Source organism: Zonotrichia leucophrys, chromosome 27, assembly GCF_028769735.1.
Source record: "Zonotrichia leucophrys gambelii isolate GWCS_2022_RI chromosome 27, RI_Zleu_2.0, whole genome shotgun sequence".
In the NCBI taxonomy this organism is placed as follows: domain Eukaryota; kingdom Metazoa; phylum Chordata; class Aves; order Passeriformes; family Passerellidae; genus Zonotrichia; species Zonotrichia leucophrys.
The window spans coordinates 1774024-1790843 of record NC_088196.1 but is presented as its reverse complement, the minus strand read 5'-3'; the positions used below and the strand labels follow the sequence as shown (position 1 = coordinate 1790843).

Below are 16820 nucleotides of genomic sequence, written 5' to 3'. Positions count from 1 at the left end.
GCTGGGCACAGCCACAATCCCTGCTGCCACCAGCATCATCCTGCAGGAGCTGCATTCCCCAACCAGACCCATGTTCAGACCCACAAGTCATTTATCTACATTATTCCATCACAAAAGGAAAGTGGACAGAAACATCATTCCCAGGATGTGGCACATTTCAGGAAGATTTTGGGGATGTTCAGAGGAGAGGAAATGCTGGGCACAGCCACAAACCCTGCTGCCACCAGCATCACCCCTCATCCTGCACGAGCTGCATTTCCCAGCCAGACCCATGTTCAGAACTGATTTTTCTACATTATTTCATCACAAAAGCAAAGTGGACACAGAAGCATTCAGCATTCCCAACATGTGGCACTTTTCAGGAAGATTTTGGGGATGCTCAGAGGAGAGGGAATGCTGTGCACAGGCAAACCCTGCTGCCACCAGCACCATCCCTCATCCTACAGGAGCTGCATTCCCCAGCCAGACCCATGTTCAGACCCACAAGTCATTTATCTACATTATTTCATCAGAAAAGCAAAGTGGACAGTATTCCTAAGATGTGGCACTTTTGGGGAAGATTTTGGGGGTGTTCAGAGGAGAGGGAATGCTGTGCACAGCCACAATCCCTGCTCCCCAGCACAGCAGATGAATGCTGAGAGGGACACCAGAGCAGGGACTCCAGTGTCAGCCTCCCCCAGCGCCACCGACTGTGAATTCGACATTGGCACTGGGAAGGACACGAGGCACAATCTGCTGGTCATCCATATGGATGTGCCCTCCCTCCCTCCTTCCCTCCCTCCTTCATCCTCCTCAGTATCTCAATCGAGGTCAGGCACGCACACTCAGCCTTGTTTCCTGACAAATTTGTAACTAAAAAGCTGGAACTAATAACTGCAAGAGCCCAAAGCTGGTTTCATGGACTTGTTTAGGCAAAAAAAGCTGAATGACTCCACCAATTTCCATCTAGGCAAGGTAACAGAGAAGAAATCCTTCATTCCTGTGTAAAAATGTAAATCCCAGCTCAGTGAGTCATTTAAACACATGCTTAATGCAAAGCTTGAAACAAATCCTGCTAATAATCTGGGATGCTCACTTATTTATGGCTTAAGTGCTTATTTACAGCTAGGCATGGCTTAAATGCTTATTTAGAGCTAAGCATGGTTAAAGTGCCTGCATGATCTGGGGTGCTGATTTAAAACCAGGCATGGTTTAAGTATCTGGATGATCTGGGGTGCTGATTTAAAGCTAGGTATGGTTAAAGTACCTGGATGATTTGGGGTGCTGATTTACAGCTAAGCACAATTTAAATATCTGGATGATTTGGGGTGCTAATTTAAAACCAGGCATGGTTTAAGTACCTGCATTATCTGGGGTGCTGATTTAAATCTTAGCATGGCTTAAGTATCTGGATGATTTGGGGTGCTAATTTACAGCTAAGCATGGTTTAAGCACCTGCATTATCTGGGGTGCTAATTTAAAACCAGCCATGGTTTAATTACCTGGAGGATTTGGGGTGCTGATTTAAATCTTAGCATGGTTTAAGTACCTGGATGATTTGGGGTGCTGATTTAAAGCTAAGCATGATTTAAATATCTGGATGATCTGGGGTACTGATTTAAATCTTAGCATGGTTTAAGTACCTGCATTATCTGGGGTGATATTTAAAACCAGGCATGGTTTGAGTACCTGGATGATTTGGGGTGCTGATTTAAAACCAGGCATGGTTTAAGTACCTGCATTATCTGGGGTGCTGATTTAAAACCAGGCAAGGTTTAAGTACCTGGATGATTTGGGGTGCTAATTTACAGCTAGGCATGATTTAAATACCTGGATGATCTGGGGTGCTGATTTAAAACCAGGCAAGGTTTAAGTATCTGGATGATCTGGGGTGCTAATTTAAATCTTAGCATGGTTTAAGTACCTGGATGATTTGGGGTGCTGATTTAAAACCAGGCATGGTTTAAGTACCTGCATTATCTGGGGTGCTGATTTAAAACCAGGCATGGTTTAAGTACCTGGATGATTTGGGGTGCTGATTTACAGCTAAGCATGGTTTAAGCACCTGCATTATCTGGGGTGATATTTAAAACCAGGCATGGTTTAAGTATCTGGATGATTTGGGGTGCTGATTTAAATCTTAGCATGGTTTAAGCACCTGCATTATCTGGGGTGCTGATTTAAAGCCAGGCATGGTTTAAGTACCTGGAGGATGAGGAAATGCCCCTGAAAAGAGCCTAAACCAGGCTGGTCTGGGAATTAATCACAGTGGCATGAGCAGAAGTGCTGATATGAACTGGGGGAGGACTCTGTGTGTGTGTGTGCTGAAGCATCTGTTCAAGTTTAGGCATATAAAACATTTTTCAGCCCAATGACTCCAGAGGGGAATGCTTCATACATCAGCTCATCTGACTCAATTTTTCCATCACATTTCCTTTAATACACTTTTGTCCATAAATACACTATTTGTTTTTTCCAAATATAGATTTTTTTTTTATTTATAGCTAGAAAACCTTGTAACTTGGGTTGTGCCTGGGTTCTTCTATGAAACAGAATCACATTCTTCCTTAAAACAGAATCACTGAGGAATTACTGGCCAGCACTGAGGTATGAAACCAAGCTCTCTATGTTTGCAGAAAGAAAAGGGATTTCTTTTTGCCATTCTCAATATTTCCTTCAGTAAGATCACAACTTCCCAGCCACATATTGAGTATGTCAATTATCCCACATCACATCCAGGAACTTTCACCTGAAATCTTCATTTTATGCCAAAATGAAGTCAAGTTTTTAAAAATCCCAGCCAGATCTTCCAGGCAGTCCTGAATTTGGGCAGAACTGTGTGTCACTACCCAAGCAGCAATAACAATTCATATTTATGGTATGAGGAGGTCAGAGAAGGAAATGCTAACATTGCCCTTTCCCCTCCAAGAAGCATTTTGGAGATAAAATCCCTTTTTTTAGCTTTTAATGGAAAGCAACGAGCTTCCCAAAACCAGGACCAAGAATGGAAAATTTGGTGATATTGATATTTTAAAAACATGGGTTTATTTCAGGGGTGGAATTTACGTACTGAGCAATACTGAGCACAGCAAGTGAAATGTGATTTCATCATTTTGACCATTATTAATTCTAATTTGAGTCAATAAAAGCACAGCCATGGCACAAGCACGGGGCAGCGGAATTGCACTCCTGCTGCTTGCAGGAGTGCTGAGAGAGCTGCAAACACTGATAAATAAATGCCAGGGGTTTCTGCAATAAAACTTTCATTGCTTTCCAAAGCAGGGCTGAGGGGCTGGCAGCAGGGTCCAGGGACATCTGTAACCCAGGGAATCTCCTGCTGCCTGGGCAGGGATGTGCTTCCACGTGCACCATAAAAATCAGAGAATTGGAATGGAACTTTTAAAACGGCAATCATTTCCTTCCTATGAAGCAGATTAAAAATCCATAAATCTGGAGCACAGGTCAGCTTTGTGGCAGCACTGAACACAAAGTTTGGAAACAGGATGGGAGCAAAAAATCCCCTTGCCCCTAATGAGGCAGCAGCGCCCGTCCCCCGGGAGGGACAACAAAGGGCTCCATTGTCCAGCAGGGTCTCACTGCCTGCGTTTAATGATCACCACCCTCGTCCCAGTTCCTGCTGGGATTCAGGGAATCCTGTCCCAGCAGCAAGGGAGAGGCACAAGAGAGGTGCATTGTACAGGGAAATGTTCATTGTGGTTTCTACCTTTAAAAAAGGGGCTGAAAATGTGAAATAGTGCAAGGAAAAAATCCCAATATCAGCCCCCTGTGATGGTGAGGCACAAGAGAGGTGCATTGTACAGGGAAATGCTCCTTGTGGTTTCCACCTTTAAAAAAGATGTTGAAAATGTGAAATGGTTTAAGGAAAGAGCCCCAAGATCAGCTCCTTCTGATAGTGAGGCACAAGAGAGGTGCACTGTACAAGGAAATGTTCATTGGGGTTTCCGCTTTTAAAAAAGGGGGTGAAATGTGAAAATGTGAAATAGTGTAAGGAAAAAGTCCCAAGATCAGCTCCTTGTGATGGGTGAGGCACAACAGAGATCCCTTGTACAAGGAAATGTTCATTGTGGTTTCCACCTTTAAAAAAGATGTTGAAAATGTGAAATGGTTCAAGGAAAAAACCCCAAGATCAGCCCCCTGTGATAGTGAGGCACAACAGAGGTGCACTGTACAAGGAAATGCTCCTTGAGGTTTCTACTTTAAAAAAGGTGCTGAAAATGTGAAATGGTTCTAGGAAAAAATCCCAAGATCAGCTCCTTGTGATGAGTGAGGCACAAGAGAGCTCCCCTGTACAAGGAAATGTTCACTGTGGTTTCCACCTTTAAAAAAGATGTTGAAAATGTGAAATGGTTCAAGAAAAACCCCAAGATCAGCTCCCGGTGATGGTGAGGAACAAGAGAGATCCTTGTACAAGGAAATGCTCATTGTGGTTTCCACCTTTAAAAAAGGGGGTGAAAATGTGAAATAGTGTAAGGAAAAAGTCCCAATATCAGCCCCCTGTGATGGTGAGGAACAAGAGAGGTGCATTGTACAGAGAAATGTTTGTTGTGGTTTCCACCTTTAAAAAAGATGTTGAAAATGTGAAATGGTGTAAGGAAAAAACCCAATATCAGCCCTCTGTGATAGTGAGGCACAACAGAGGTGCATTGTACAAGGAAATGTTCATTGTGGTTTCCACCTTTAAAAAAGGGGGTGAAAATGTAAAATAGTGTAAGGAAAGAGCCCCAAGATCAGCCCCCTGTGATGGGTGAGGCACAAGAGAGGTCCCTTGTACAAGGAAATGTTCATTGTGGTTTCTACCTTTAAAAAAGGGGCTGAAAATGTGAAATGGTGCAAGGAAAAAAATCCCAATATCAGCCCCCTGTGATGGTGAGGTACAACAGAGGTGCATTGTACAGAGAAATGTTCATTGTGGTTTCTACCTTTAAAAAAGGGGCTGAAAATGTGAAATGGTGCAAGGAAAAAACCCCAATATCAGCCCCCTGTGATAGTGAGGCACAATAAAGGTCCTTCGTACAAGGAAAAGCTCCTTGTGGTTTCCACTTTTAAAAAGGATGTTGAAAATGTGAAGTGCTGTAAGGAAAAAACCCCAAGATCAGCCCCCGGTGATGGTGAGGCTGCAGCCTGATTCCTGACAATCACAGAATATCCTGAGCTGGAAAAAACCCACAAAAAAATCATCCAACTCCTGATTCCATCACTTCTTCACTCAACCAGCAGCTCCTTGCAGGTGCCAATGACCAAAAATCCTCAAAATTCACCTCAGTGAGCAGGGTCTGCCTGGGCTCACACACTCTGTGGGGCTCCATGGAAAACTCACCATTCCATGAGGATTGCTCACTCTCCATGGAAAACTCACCATTCCATAGCTCACTCTCCATGGAAAACTCACCATTCCACAGCTCATTTTCCATGGAAAACTCTCCATTCCACAGCTCATTTTCCATGGAAAGCTCACAATTCCATAGCTCATTTTCCATGGAAAACTCTCCATTCCTCTCCTCATTCTCCATGGAAACCTCTCCATTCCATAGCTCATTTTCCATGGAAAGCTCACAATTCCTCTCCTCATTTTCCATGGAAAACTCTCCAATCCTCTGCTCATACTCCATGGAAAACTCTCCATTCCATAGCTCATTCTCCATGGAAAACTCACAATTCCACAGCTCTCTCTCCAAGGAAAGCTCTCCATTCCACAGCTCATTTTCCATGGAAAATTCACCATTCCATAGCTCACTCTCCATGGAAAGCTCACCATTCCACAGCTCATTTTCCATGGAAAACTCACCATTCCATAGCTCATTCTCCATGGAAAACTCACAATTCCTCTGCTCATACTCCATGGAAAACTCACCATTCCACAGCTCATTTTCAATGGAAAATTTACCATTCCATAGCTCACTCTACATGGAAACCTCTCAATTCCACAGCTCATTTACAATGGAAAACTCACCATTCCATAGCTCACTCTACATGGAAAACTCTCCATTCCACAGCTCATTATCCATGGAACGCTCTCCATTCCACAGCTCATTTTCCATGGAAAGCTCACCATTCCATAGCTCATTTTCACTGGAAAATTTACCATTCCTTCCTCATTTTCCATGGAAAACTCTCCATTCCATAGCTCATTCTCCATGGAAAACTCACAATTCCACAGCTCTCTCTCCATGGAAAGCTCTCCATTCCATAACTGACTCTCCATGGAAAGCTCACCATTCCACAGCTCATTTTCCATGGAAAACTCTCCATTCCACAGCTCATTTACAATGGAAAATTTACCATTCCATAGCTCACTCTCCATGGAAAACTCTCCATTCCACAGCTCATTTTCCATGGAAAGCTCTCCATTCCACAGCTCATTTTCCATGGAAAACTCACCATTCCATAGCTCATTTTCCATGGAAAACTCACAATTCCATAGCTCATTTTCCATAGAAAGCTCTCCATGGAAAACTCACCATTCCTCTCCTCACTCTCCATGGAAAACTCACAATTCCACAGCTCATTTTTCATGGAAAACTCACCATTCCATAGCTCATTTACAATGGAAAATTTACCATTCCTCTCCTCACTCTCCATGGAAAACTCACCATTCCATAGCTCATTTTCCATGGAAAACTCACCATTCCACAGCTCATTTTCCATGGAAAACTCTCCATTCCATAGCTCACTCTCCATGGAAAACTCTCCATTCCTCTCCTCACTCTCCATGGAAAGCTCACCATTCCATAGCTCATTTTCCATGGAAAGCTCACAATTCCATTTCTCATTAGCTCATAGCCCTTGTGGCTCCGGATTCCCCAGCTCCCCAAATCACAGGATTTTCAGTGACCCAATCCCAAGGAAGGCATTTTTTGGATTATCCAGCTCCTAACTGGGTGTTCCTAAGTTTTCTGTTGATCCTCTGGATCATCCCCAGGCACTGGATCTCATCCTTTCCTTGCCAAAAGTGGAGGGTGAGGAAAGTTTGGGGATTTTTTTGACTCACAGAAGTTGCTGGCAGTCAGCAAATTATTAAATCAACAAATTTAGCTGTTCAAATTCATCACAAACTCTCCATCAGTGATTAAACTTTACATTTTATAAGAAATTTATTCTTGTAAACTCTAGGACTATCCAAACCCAGAAAAGACTTTTTAAAATAAATTTTCACCCAAGCAGTATAATTCACACACCAATTAAAAACCACAGAATTCTTTAGAAAAACTGCTCCTATAATTAAAACTCTCCAGGCTGTACCAAAATATTTCCTAAATTCTTAAAATTTATCTCAATTTCCTCAACATCTGGGTTTTAACTTTCCCCCTACCAAGGGTTGGGACTCCAGGAATTCCTCACATTCCCAACTCTCTCTGCCTTGTTCAAAGCAAGCTCTGTGCTCTCAGTCCTTGACCCAAATTTTCCAGTTATTTACCAGTATTTGCATCATTTGCACGTTATCTGTCATGAGCTGGGGGTTTGCTTTGAAGTGAGGGGCAAAAAAATCCATGAATGAAGGGCTGAGGATGGTACACATGGAAAAAAGAGGAAATTCCTTGTCTGGAATCCTGCATTCAGACTTGTGAGTTGGTTTAAATGAGTCAAAAAATTGTAATTTTGTTCTATAAATGAAGAAAACGTTTAGATTTGTAAATGGAAATGTTTTCTTTAGCAATGTCTCAATAATCTCCTCCATCAATGGAAGGACAAATTTACAAACTCTAATCTGAAAGCACTAAAAGCAGTCAGAGCCTTTGGTAAGGGAGCAGCCTGTCAAAAAAACATTTTTAATAACTTTTCATTATTTAAACTGATCTAAACCTTGATAAACCCATTTCAAAAAAGACAAGAGGTGCTGGGTTTCCAAAAACCAGAGACACTCCTGTAAAACAAGTTGCTTTAAAAAACCCCAAAATTGTAATTTTGTTCTATAAGAACAATAAAAAACCCCAAAAATTTGTTTTAAAAAACCCCAAAATTTGTAATATTGTTCTATAAGAACAATAAAAAACCCAAAAATTTGTTTTAACAAAAGCCAAAAATTTGTAATATTGTTCTATAAATTAAGAAAACAGATTTGCAAATGGGAATGCTTCTATTAGCAATAACTCAATAATCTCCTCCATCAATGGAAGGACAAATTTACAAACTCCAGTCTGAAAGCACCAAAGTAAGGGAACTAAGCAAAACGTTTTTAGTAATTTTTCATCACTCCAACTGATCTAAACCTTGATAAAAAAGACAAGACAAGCCTGTCAAAAAACCATTTTTAATAACTTTTCATTATTCAAACTGATCTAAACCTTGATAAAAAAGACAAGAGGTGCTGGGTGACAAACTCCAAGGAGCAGCTGTGTTTCCAACACAGCCCAAAAAACAGAGACACTCCTGTAAAAAACCCCAAAAATTGTAATTTTGTTGCTTTAAAAAACCCAAAAAATTGTAATATTGTTCTAAAACTTAGATTTGTAAATGGAAATGTTTTCATTAGCAACATCTCAATAATCTCCTCCATCAATGGAAGGACAAATTTACAAACTCCAGTCTGAAAGCACCAAAGTAAGGGAACTGAGCAAAACATTTTAAATAATTTTTCATTATTCAGACTGATCTAAACCTTGATAAAAAAGACAAGAGGTGCTGCAGCTGTGTTTCCAACACAGTCAAAAAAACAGAGACACTCCTGTAAAACAGCTCCACGTGATGTGACACCTCCAAAGGGACCTCTCACCGCGCTCCTGCTGGCATTTCCATTTGGAAATTGAAATTAAATTGAATTTCGATTTGGAAACGTCAGACAAGCTCCTGATTCTGGAAGAACACCCTGCAAAGGCTCTTCTCAGCAGGGAAATGCTCAGAGACCCCACAGCTCTTACCTGGTGCCTGCAGACATGCCCAGAGCCCTGGCTGTGGCACTTCCATTTGGAAATTGAAATTAAATTGAATTTCGATTTGGAAATGCCAGACAAGCTCCTGATTCTGGAAGAACACCCTGCAAAGGCTCTTCTCAGCAGGGAAATGCTCAGAGACTCCCCAGCTCTTACCTGGTGCCTGCAGACACACTCAGAGTTCCAGCCATGACATTTCCATTTGGAAATTGAAGGTAAATTGAATTTCAATTTGGAAATGTCTGACAAGCTCCTGATTCTGGAATAACACCCTGTAAAGGCTCTTTTCAGCAGGGGAAGGCTCAGAGATCCCACAGCCAGCCCAGCCCCTCAGTTCTTACCTGGTGCCTGCAAACATGCTCTGAGCCCTGGCATTTCCATTTGGAAATTGAAGTTAAATTGAATTTTGATTTGGAAATATCTGACAAGCTCCTGATTCTGGAAGAACACCCTGCAAAGGCTCTTTTCAGCAGGGGAAATGCTCAGAGACCCCACAGCTCTTACCTGGTGCCTGCAGACATGCTCAGAGCCCTGGCTGTGGCATTTCCATTTGGAAATTGAAGGTAAATTGAATTTTGATTTGGAAATGTCTGACAAGCTCCTGATTCTGGAAGAACACCCTGTAAAGGCTCTTTTCAGCAGGGAAATGCTCAGAGACCCCACAGCCAGCCCAGCCCCTCAGTTCTTACCTGGTGCCTGCAAACATGCTCTGAGCCCTGGCATTTCCATTTGGAAATCGAAGGTAAATTGAATTTTGATTTGGAAATATCTGACAAGCTCCTGATTCTGGAAGAACACCCTCCAAAGGCTCTTTGCAGCAGGGAAATGCTCAGAGACCCCACAGCCAGCCCAGCCCCTCAGCTCTTACCTGGTGCCTGCAGACATGCTCAGAGCCCTGGCTGTGGCATTTCCATTTGGAAATTGAAGTTAAATTAAATTTTGATTTGGAAACATCAGCCAAGCTCCTGATTCTGAACAAACACCCTGCAAAGGCTCTTCTCAGCAGGGAAATGCTCAGAGACCCCACAGCCAGCCCAGCCCCTCAGTTCTTACCTGGTGCCTGCAGACATGCTCAGAGCCCTGGCATTTCCATTTGGAAATTGAAATTAAATTAAATTTCAATTTGGAAATATCTGACAAGCTGCTGATTCTGAAGAAACACCCTGCAAAGGCTCTTTTCAGCAGGGAAATGCTCAGAGACCCCACAGCCAGCCCCTCAGCTCTTACCTGGTGGCTGCAAACATGCTCAGAGCCCTGGCATTTCCATTTGGAAATTGAAGTTAAATTGAATTTTGATTTGGAAATATCTGACAAGCTCCTGATTGTCCTGGAAGCTCCTCCTGTCCTGGAAGAACACCCTGCAAAGGCTCTTCTCAGCAGGGAAATGCTCAGAGACCCCACAGCCAGCCCAGCCCCTCAACTCTTACCTGGTGGCTGCAAACATGCTCAGAGCTCCAGCCGTGGCATTTCCATTTGGAAATTGAAATTAAATTGAATTTCGATTTGGAAATGTCTGACAAGCTCCTGATTCTGGAAGAACACCCTGCAAAGGCTCTTTTCAGCAGGGAAATGCTCAGAGACCCCACAGCCAGCCCAGCCCCTCAGCTCTTACCTGGTGGCTGCAAACATGCTCAGAGCCCTGGCATTTCCATTTGGAAATTGAAGGTAAATTGAATTTTGATTTGGAAACGTCTGACAAGCTCCTGATTCTGAAGAAACACCCTGCAAAGGCTCTTTTCAGCAGGGAAATGCTCAGAGACCCCACAGCCAGCCCCTCAACTCTTACCTGGTGCCTGCAGACACAAATTTCCATTTGGAAATTGAAGTTAAATTGAATTTCAATTTGGAAACGTCTGACAAGCTCCTGATTCTGGAAGAACACCCTGCAAAGGCTCTTCTCAGCAGGGAAATGCTCAGAGACCCCACAGCTCTTACCTGGTGCCTGCAGACATGCCCAGAGCTCCAGCCATGACATTTCCATTTGGAAATTGAAGGTAAATTGAATTTTGATTTGGAAACATCAGACAAGCTCCTGATTCTGGAAGAACACCCTGCAAAGGCTCTTTTCAGCAGGGAAATGCTCAGAGACCCCACAGCCAGCCCAGCCCCTCAGTTCTTACCTGGTGCCTGCAGACATGCTCAGAGTTCCAGCCATGACATTTCCATTTGGAAATTGAAATTGAATTAAATTTCGATTTGGAAACATCGGACAAGCTCCTGATTCTGGAAGAACACCCTACAAAGGCTCTTTTCAGCAGGGAAATGCTCAGAGACCCCACAGCCAGCCCCTCAGCTCTTACCTGGTGCCTGCAGACATGCTGAGCGCTCCTGCAGCAGCCACGGGGACACGGGCACAGCCAGCGCTCCACTGCTGCCCCCTCAGTGTCACCCAGGGCCAGCCCCTCGCTCTCCGCAGCTCTGCATTCGCCAGTGACAGCTCAGCCCACCCCCAGGAGCCACCAGAGCTCCAATGCAGGGCTTTCCCTCCGAGGCAAACAGCACAAAAAAGCTCAAATTCCCTCTAAAACTCCTCACCCATCCTGCTTTCCAGTGAGCTGATGCGTTCCCTCAGAAAGCACGAGCAGAACTTTGGAAAGTACCAAAAATACAGAGAAAGGCACCTTGAGTTTTCCTAAACACGAGTCTTGACAGAAAGCAACATTTTCCCTCAAATGACCTGAAGAACGGAGGGTTTGGTAACTGCACTGACAGCTGGTTCATTGAACATCCCCAGGACACAGATTTCTAACAGGAAGGGACAGTTTGGGGATTTTTTTTAACCAATTATCCTGACTTAGAGCAGGCAGGAGACATGGAAATAATAACAGCAATCAGGTCTGTCAGAGAGAAGAGTTTTGTTCTCCCTCTCATTTCCAAACACCAATCAAACACCCAATGAAAAATCAGAACCTGGTGGTACCAACTGTTGCTCCAGAATCCATATGGCACATCCATGCTCTAATTAATCCCTATGAACTATCTCCTATTTGTAATTAATTTGACTGTGACACCAAATCAGCAATTCACTGGGAAGCAAGGTCACACTGACCAGAGAAGTGTCAGGACTAATTCCTACCAACAGAAATGAGAATTGCCTTTAAAAGGCCAGTAAAAATAGCTGCACAAATGTCACTCCTGTGAAATTTTATGACGCTGGGTGAAAGTTGGGCCCAACGGAGGCAAAAACATCTGACACCAGAGCAGGATTCTTCTCATTGCGCTCAGAGAATCACAGAATGTCCTCGGTGAGAAGGGACACACAAGGACATCGAGCCTGCACAGGACACCCCCAGCAATCCCCACGTGTGTCAGAGCTCGGTGCAAACACTCCTGGAGAAATATTTCCTCAAGCAATGCCAAACCGCAGGGCTGGGGAGGGAATGGGGAGCAGGAGCTGGGGAGATTTAACCGGGCAGGGAATGGGGAACAGGAGCTGCTGCTGCTTCAGGGACTGTGCTGGGGATCCACTGGGAGCCCTGAGCTGCCCGGAGCTGGGAGGGGGACAGGGTGACACTGGAGGGGAGGTGGGCACAGGGTGACAATGGAGGTGGGCATGGGGTGACACAGAAGGGAAGGTGGCCACGGGGTTACAAGGGAGGAGAGGTGGACACAGGGTGACAGGGGAGCAGATGGGCACGGGGGTGACACCGGAGGAGCGGTGGGCACAGGGTGACAATGGAGATGGACACGGCGTGACACGGAAGGTTGGCACAGAGGGGGACACTGGTGGCGTCTCCCGGTGCGCTCGCTCCGTTCCCGCGCTCCGTTCATCACTGAGGGGCTCCACACGTGCAGCCGCGGGCGGGCACCGGCCGCTCCACCCGGGAAAGCCCTTCGGGCATCGCTTCCCCCGGCATAAACCCCCCCGGGAGGCCCGTCCGGAGCGGGGAAGGACGCGGGGACCCGGCGGGTGACACCGGCCCCTCGCGGCGGCACCGGCGGCGGAGCGCGCCCGGCTCATCCCGGCGTGCTCGGGGATCCCCCCGGAGCGCCCGGCTCGGTCCCTCCGGGTTCCCGCCTCCCTCAGCCCGCCGCGGCTTCGTCCCCTCGGGGCCCGCAGCTGCGCTCCCGCCTCCCGGTGCCCCCCGGAACGGCCGCTCGGTGCCCGGAGCCCCCCTGAGTCCCCCCCCGTGGTTCTGACCCCTCGGGGGGCGCCGCTCGCAGCCCTCAGGCCCCCCGGGCGGCCCGGCCCGGTCCCGCCCGCCCTCAGCCCGCACTCACCGGGTCCGGCCCGTGGCGGCGCCGGGGCCCCTCGGCCGCCGAGCCCGGGCGGGGGGCGCGGGGCGCATGCGCGGAGCCCCCTCAGAGCGCGCGGGCCGGGGCGGGCGGGGACGGGGGAGCGGGACGGGGACAGGGACAGAGGGACAGGGACAGACACAGGGAAAGGGGACAGGGATAGGGACAGGGGACACAGGAATAGGGAGAGGGACAGAAGGACAGAGGGACAGGGACAGAGCAGGGACAGGGGACCGGCGACAAGGACACGGGACAGGGACACAGCAGGGACAGAGACACAGGACTGGGACAGGAACAGGAGACTGGGACATGGGTCTGGGACAGGGACAGTGCACAGGGACACAGGACAGAGGACTGAGGACAAGGACATGGGGCCAGGAGAGGGTACAGGGACAAGGACACGGGACTGGGGACAGGGACAAGGACACAGGACTGGAGACGGGGACACATTGGAGACAGGGACTCAGCGAGGACAGAGACAGGGACACAGGACTGGGGACAAGGACAAGGACACTGGGGCCAGGATAAGGTACAGGGACAAGGACACGGGACTGGGACACAGCGGGGAACAGGGACAAGGACGTGGGACTGAGGTCAGGATGGGGGACAGAGATAAGGATACGGGACAGGGACACAGCAGAAAACAGGATCAATGACACGGGACTGGGGTCAGGAGAGGGATATAGGGACAAGGACACGACACGGAGTGGGGTCAGAATGGGGACACAGCAGGGGACAGGGACAATGACACGGGACTGGGGTCAGGATGGATGTACGGGGACAAGGACACAAAGCGGGGTCAGGATGGGGACATGGCAGGGGGAATAGGGACAAGGACACACAGCAGGACAGAACATGGGAAGCAGGACAGGAATAGGAAGGAACACTGGAGCAGGGCTGTGGACAAGGACACCATAAACAGGGTGGGGACAGGGACATTGGGAGCAGGATAGGGACAGGAGCAGAGTGGAATGGGGACACTGAGAGCAAGATGGGGATGGGGAAAGCAAGAATAGGATGAGGACAGGGCCTGGGACATCAGGAGCAGAAGGGGAATGGGGACACAGGAAGCAGGATTGGGACAGGGACATGGAGAGCAGGACAAGAATGGGGACACTGGGAGCAGGGCTGGGGACAGGGACAGCAGGAGCAGGGTGGGGACACTGGGACAGGTGTGGGGATGGGGGCATCTGGAGCAGAATGGGTATGAGGGCATCAGGAACAGCATGGGGACAGGGACATGGGACACAGGAAAGGGACAGGATGGGGACAAGGGACACCAAGAGCAGGGTGGAGGTCTGGGACAGGGACCAGGACACCAGGAGCAGGATGGGGACATCAGGAGCAGGGAGGAAACCAAGGACGTTGGGAGCAGTAAAGGGAGAAGGGAGGGATTGGGAAATCAGAAGCAGGACAGGGACACGGGCACTGCAAGCAGGATGAGGTCAAGGACACAGGGAGCAGGACAATGATGGGGACAGTGTAAACAGGATGAACAACAGGGGCAGGATGGGGGCAATGGGATCAAGAAAGGGACAAGGACACTGGGACATGGGGAGTAGGAAAATTTTGGAGGCACTGGGAGCAGAATGGGTGGTGGGGACAATGGGAGCAAGATGGAGAGAGCAGGAGCAGGGTGGGGACAGGGACATGGAGAAGTAGGACAGGAACCAGGGTAGGATGGAGACAGGGACAGCAAAGCAGAGCTGGGAATCAGGAGCAGGACAAGGACACAGGGAGCAGGGGACAGTGGGAATGGGGCTGTGGACAGGGTCCATCCACCATGGTGGGGGCACATTTGGAAAACAATGGTGTGGCCAGCTGAAGGTGATCCCCTTTTGATGGAACAACACCCTCTGCTTGCAGACAGGCCCAAGGGTCAGAGCAGACCCTACAGCTTGGCAGAAGGGGCCCAAAGAGGAGTTTTTAGGGTTTAAATGTAACACAGTGTGGTAATGTAATGATTCTTACAGGCTGTATGTGAATGCTGTAGGGTTTGTATCTTGTACTAGATTGGTTAGTGAGAATTAGAATATTCAACACAGAAGAAGATTTATTGTATTGTAACGGGAACCTCACTCTCTCACCCCTTTTACTCTCTCACCCTCTCATCCTCTCTCCCCCTCTCTTCTCTCAGCCTGCTCTGAGCTGTGGCTGCAGCTCCCAGCAGGGCCCTGCACCCAGGCCCTTTGTGATAAACCCCAAATTCCTCAACCTGGCTGCAGAGATCTCTCATCTCCATCCATCCCAACCGTCCTACCCCCCAACTCTCTTACACCCTGGGATGAGATCCCCAGAGGCAGGGCCACCCCCAAACTCTGGGATGGGCAGGGCAGCACCACCAAGCCCTGGTTCCTGATCCTGCTGCAGCATCCCAGGGTTTGCTCCAGGAGATGCCTGGCCTGGTCTCTGGGGGCCCAGTTTGGTGCTGGGCTGCACTGGGAGGTGACAAGCACCCCCAGCGTGGCCATGTGTCACAGACACCTTTTATGAAAAAATCCTTTCCTTGGGATTTTTTTCTCCTGAGAAGCTGAAAAGCCTCAGGAACAAAATGTAAACAATGATTATCTGCTGCTGTGGAATGCAACAGGGGCATCTGTGATTGGTCTCTTGTGGTTATTTGTGGTTATTTCTAATTAATGGCCAATCACAGTCAGCTGGCTTGGATTCTGAGACACAAACCTTCATTATCATTCTTTCTTTTTCTATTCTTAGCCAGCCTTCTGATTAAATCCTTTCTTCTATTCTGTTAGTATAGTTTTAATGTAATATATATCATAAAATAATAAATCAAGCCTGAAACATGGAATCAGATCCTCATCTCTTCCCTTATCCTCAGAGCCCTGTGAGCACTGTCACACCCACGGGGGTGCCAGGGTTGAATTCTGCTTGCACCAAGGATTGAGCCCCACTTTCCCCCAGGACAGAGGGAGGACACACCATCAGTGAGGCCAGGGCAGATGTGGGAGGTGAGGGGCACTGCCAGCAGGAAAGGCTGAGCCTGGTGACAGGGCTGGAGAAGCAGGATTGCATCCCTGGAACAGCTGAGCCTGCTGATAAGGCCAGAGCCCTCCTGCTGACCATGGGGTGGGGCAGCAGCACAGCTGGGGGGTGATGCTGATGTGGCTGACAGGAAATCCTTCCCCTCCCTGCTTTTGATGCTCCTCTGGCCTGAATTATCCCCCAAAACATGCATTTTCCAGAAACCCAGCACCTGCTGGGAGGGCTGGATGTGCTGGCCCATGGATGTTTCCTATCCCGTGCTTATGGCAGCCCAGTGCCTCCCAGTTTCCACCAGCAGCTGGCAGGTTTTGGGAGGAGGGAGGAGGCTGTCCTCAGGTTGTCCTGCTGCCCCAGGGCCATCTCAAGCCCCTCTGAGCACAGGGATGCTCTGGGACACGTTCCCAGGGGTGTTGCTGTGATGAATGAGGGCCAAATTTAGCACAGCAGCACCAGGGCAGGGCCAGGCCAGCACAAGGTGGGGGCAGCCAGGGGACAGGGAGGGCAGGAATGTCCCCAGCAGACATTCATCCCCATAAATCAGCCCTGCTTTCACAGCACACGCTTGGGACAGAACTGGGGCAGAGTTCAGAGAGAGACAGAGCAGGGAAGTGGAGAGGGAGCAGCAAAAATCTCTCAGAGGATGAGCAGCTGAAAAATCCCTGAAAACTCAGCAAGATTGAGGGAAAAATGAAAAAAAAATAGGGGTGGCTGGTC

General features: G+C 47.8%; 1 protein-coding gene across 5 annotated transcripts in view; it reads right to left on the bottom strand.

Annotated features, from left to right (window-relative positions):
• GJC1 (gap junction protein gamma 1) overlaps positions 1-13151 on the bottom strand; it is a 38571-nt gene extending 25420 nt beyond the window's left edge. For 2 of the 5 annotated variants that reach the window (XM_064733829.1, XM_064733825.1), the window contains exon 1: positions 13089-13151. The gene's annotated coding sequence lies outside the window, so the exon portion shown is untranslated. Of the gene's footprint in view, positions 1-8855; positions 8874-11167; positions 11312-13088 lie in introns of those variants that run through there. The other 3 variants (XM_064733824.1, XM_064733828.1, XM_064733826.1) reach the window with 3 other exon arrangements.
• Between the last annotated feature and the right edge of the window lie 3669 nt (positions 13152-16820).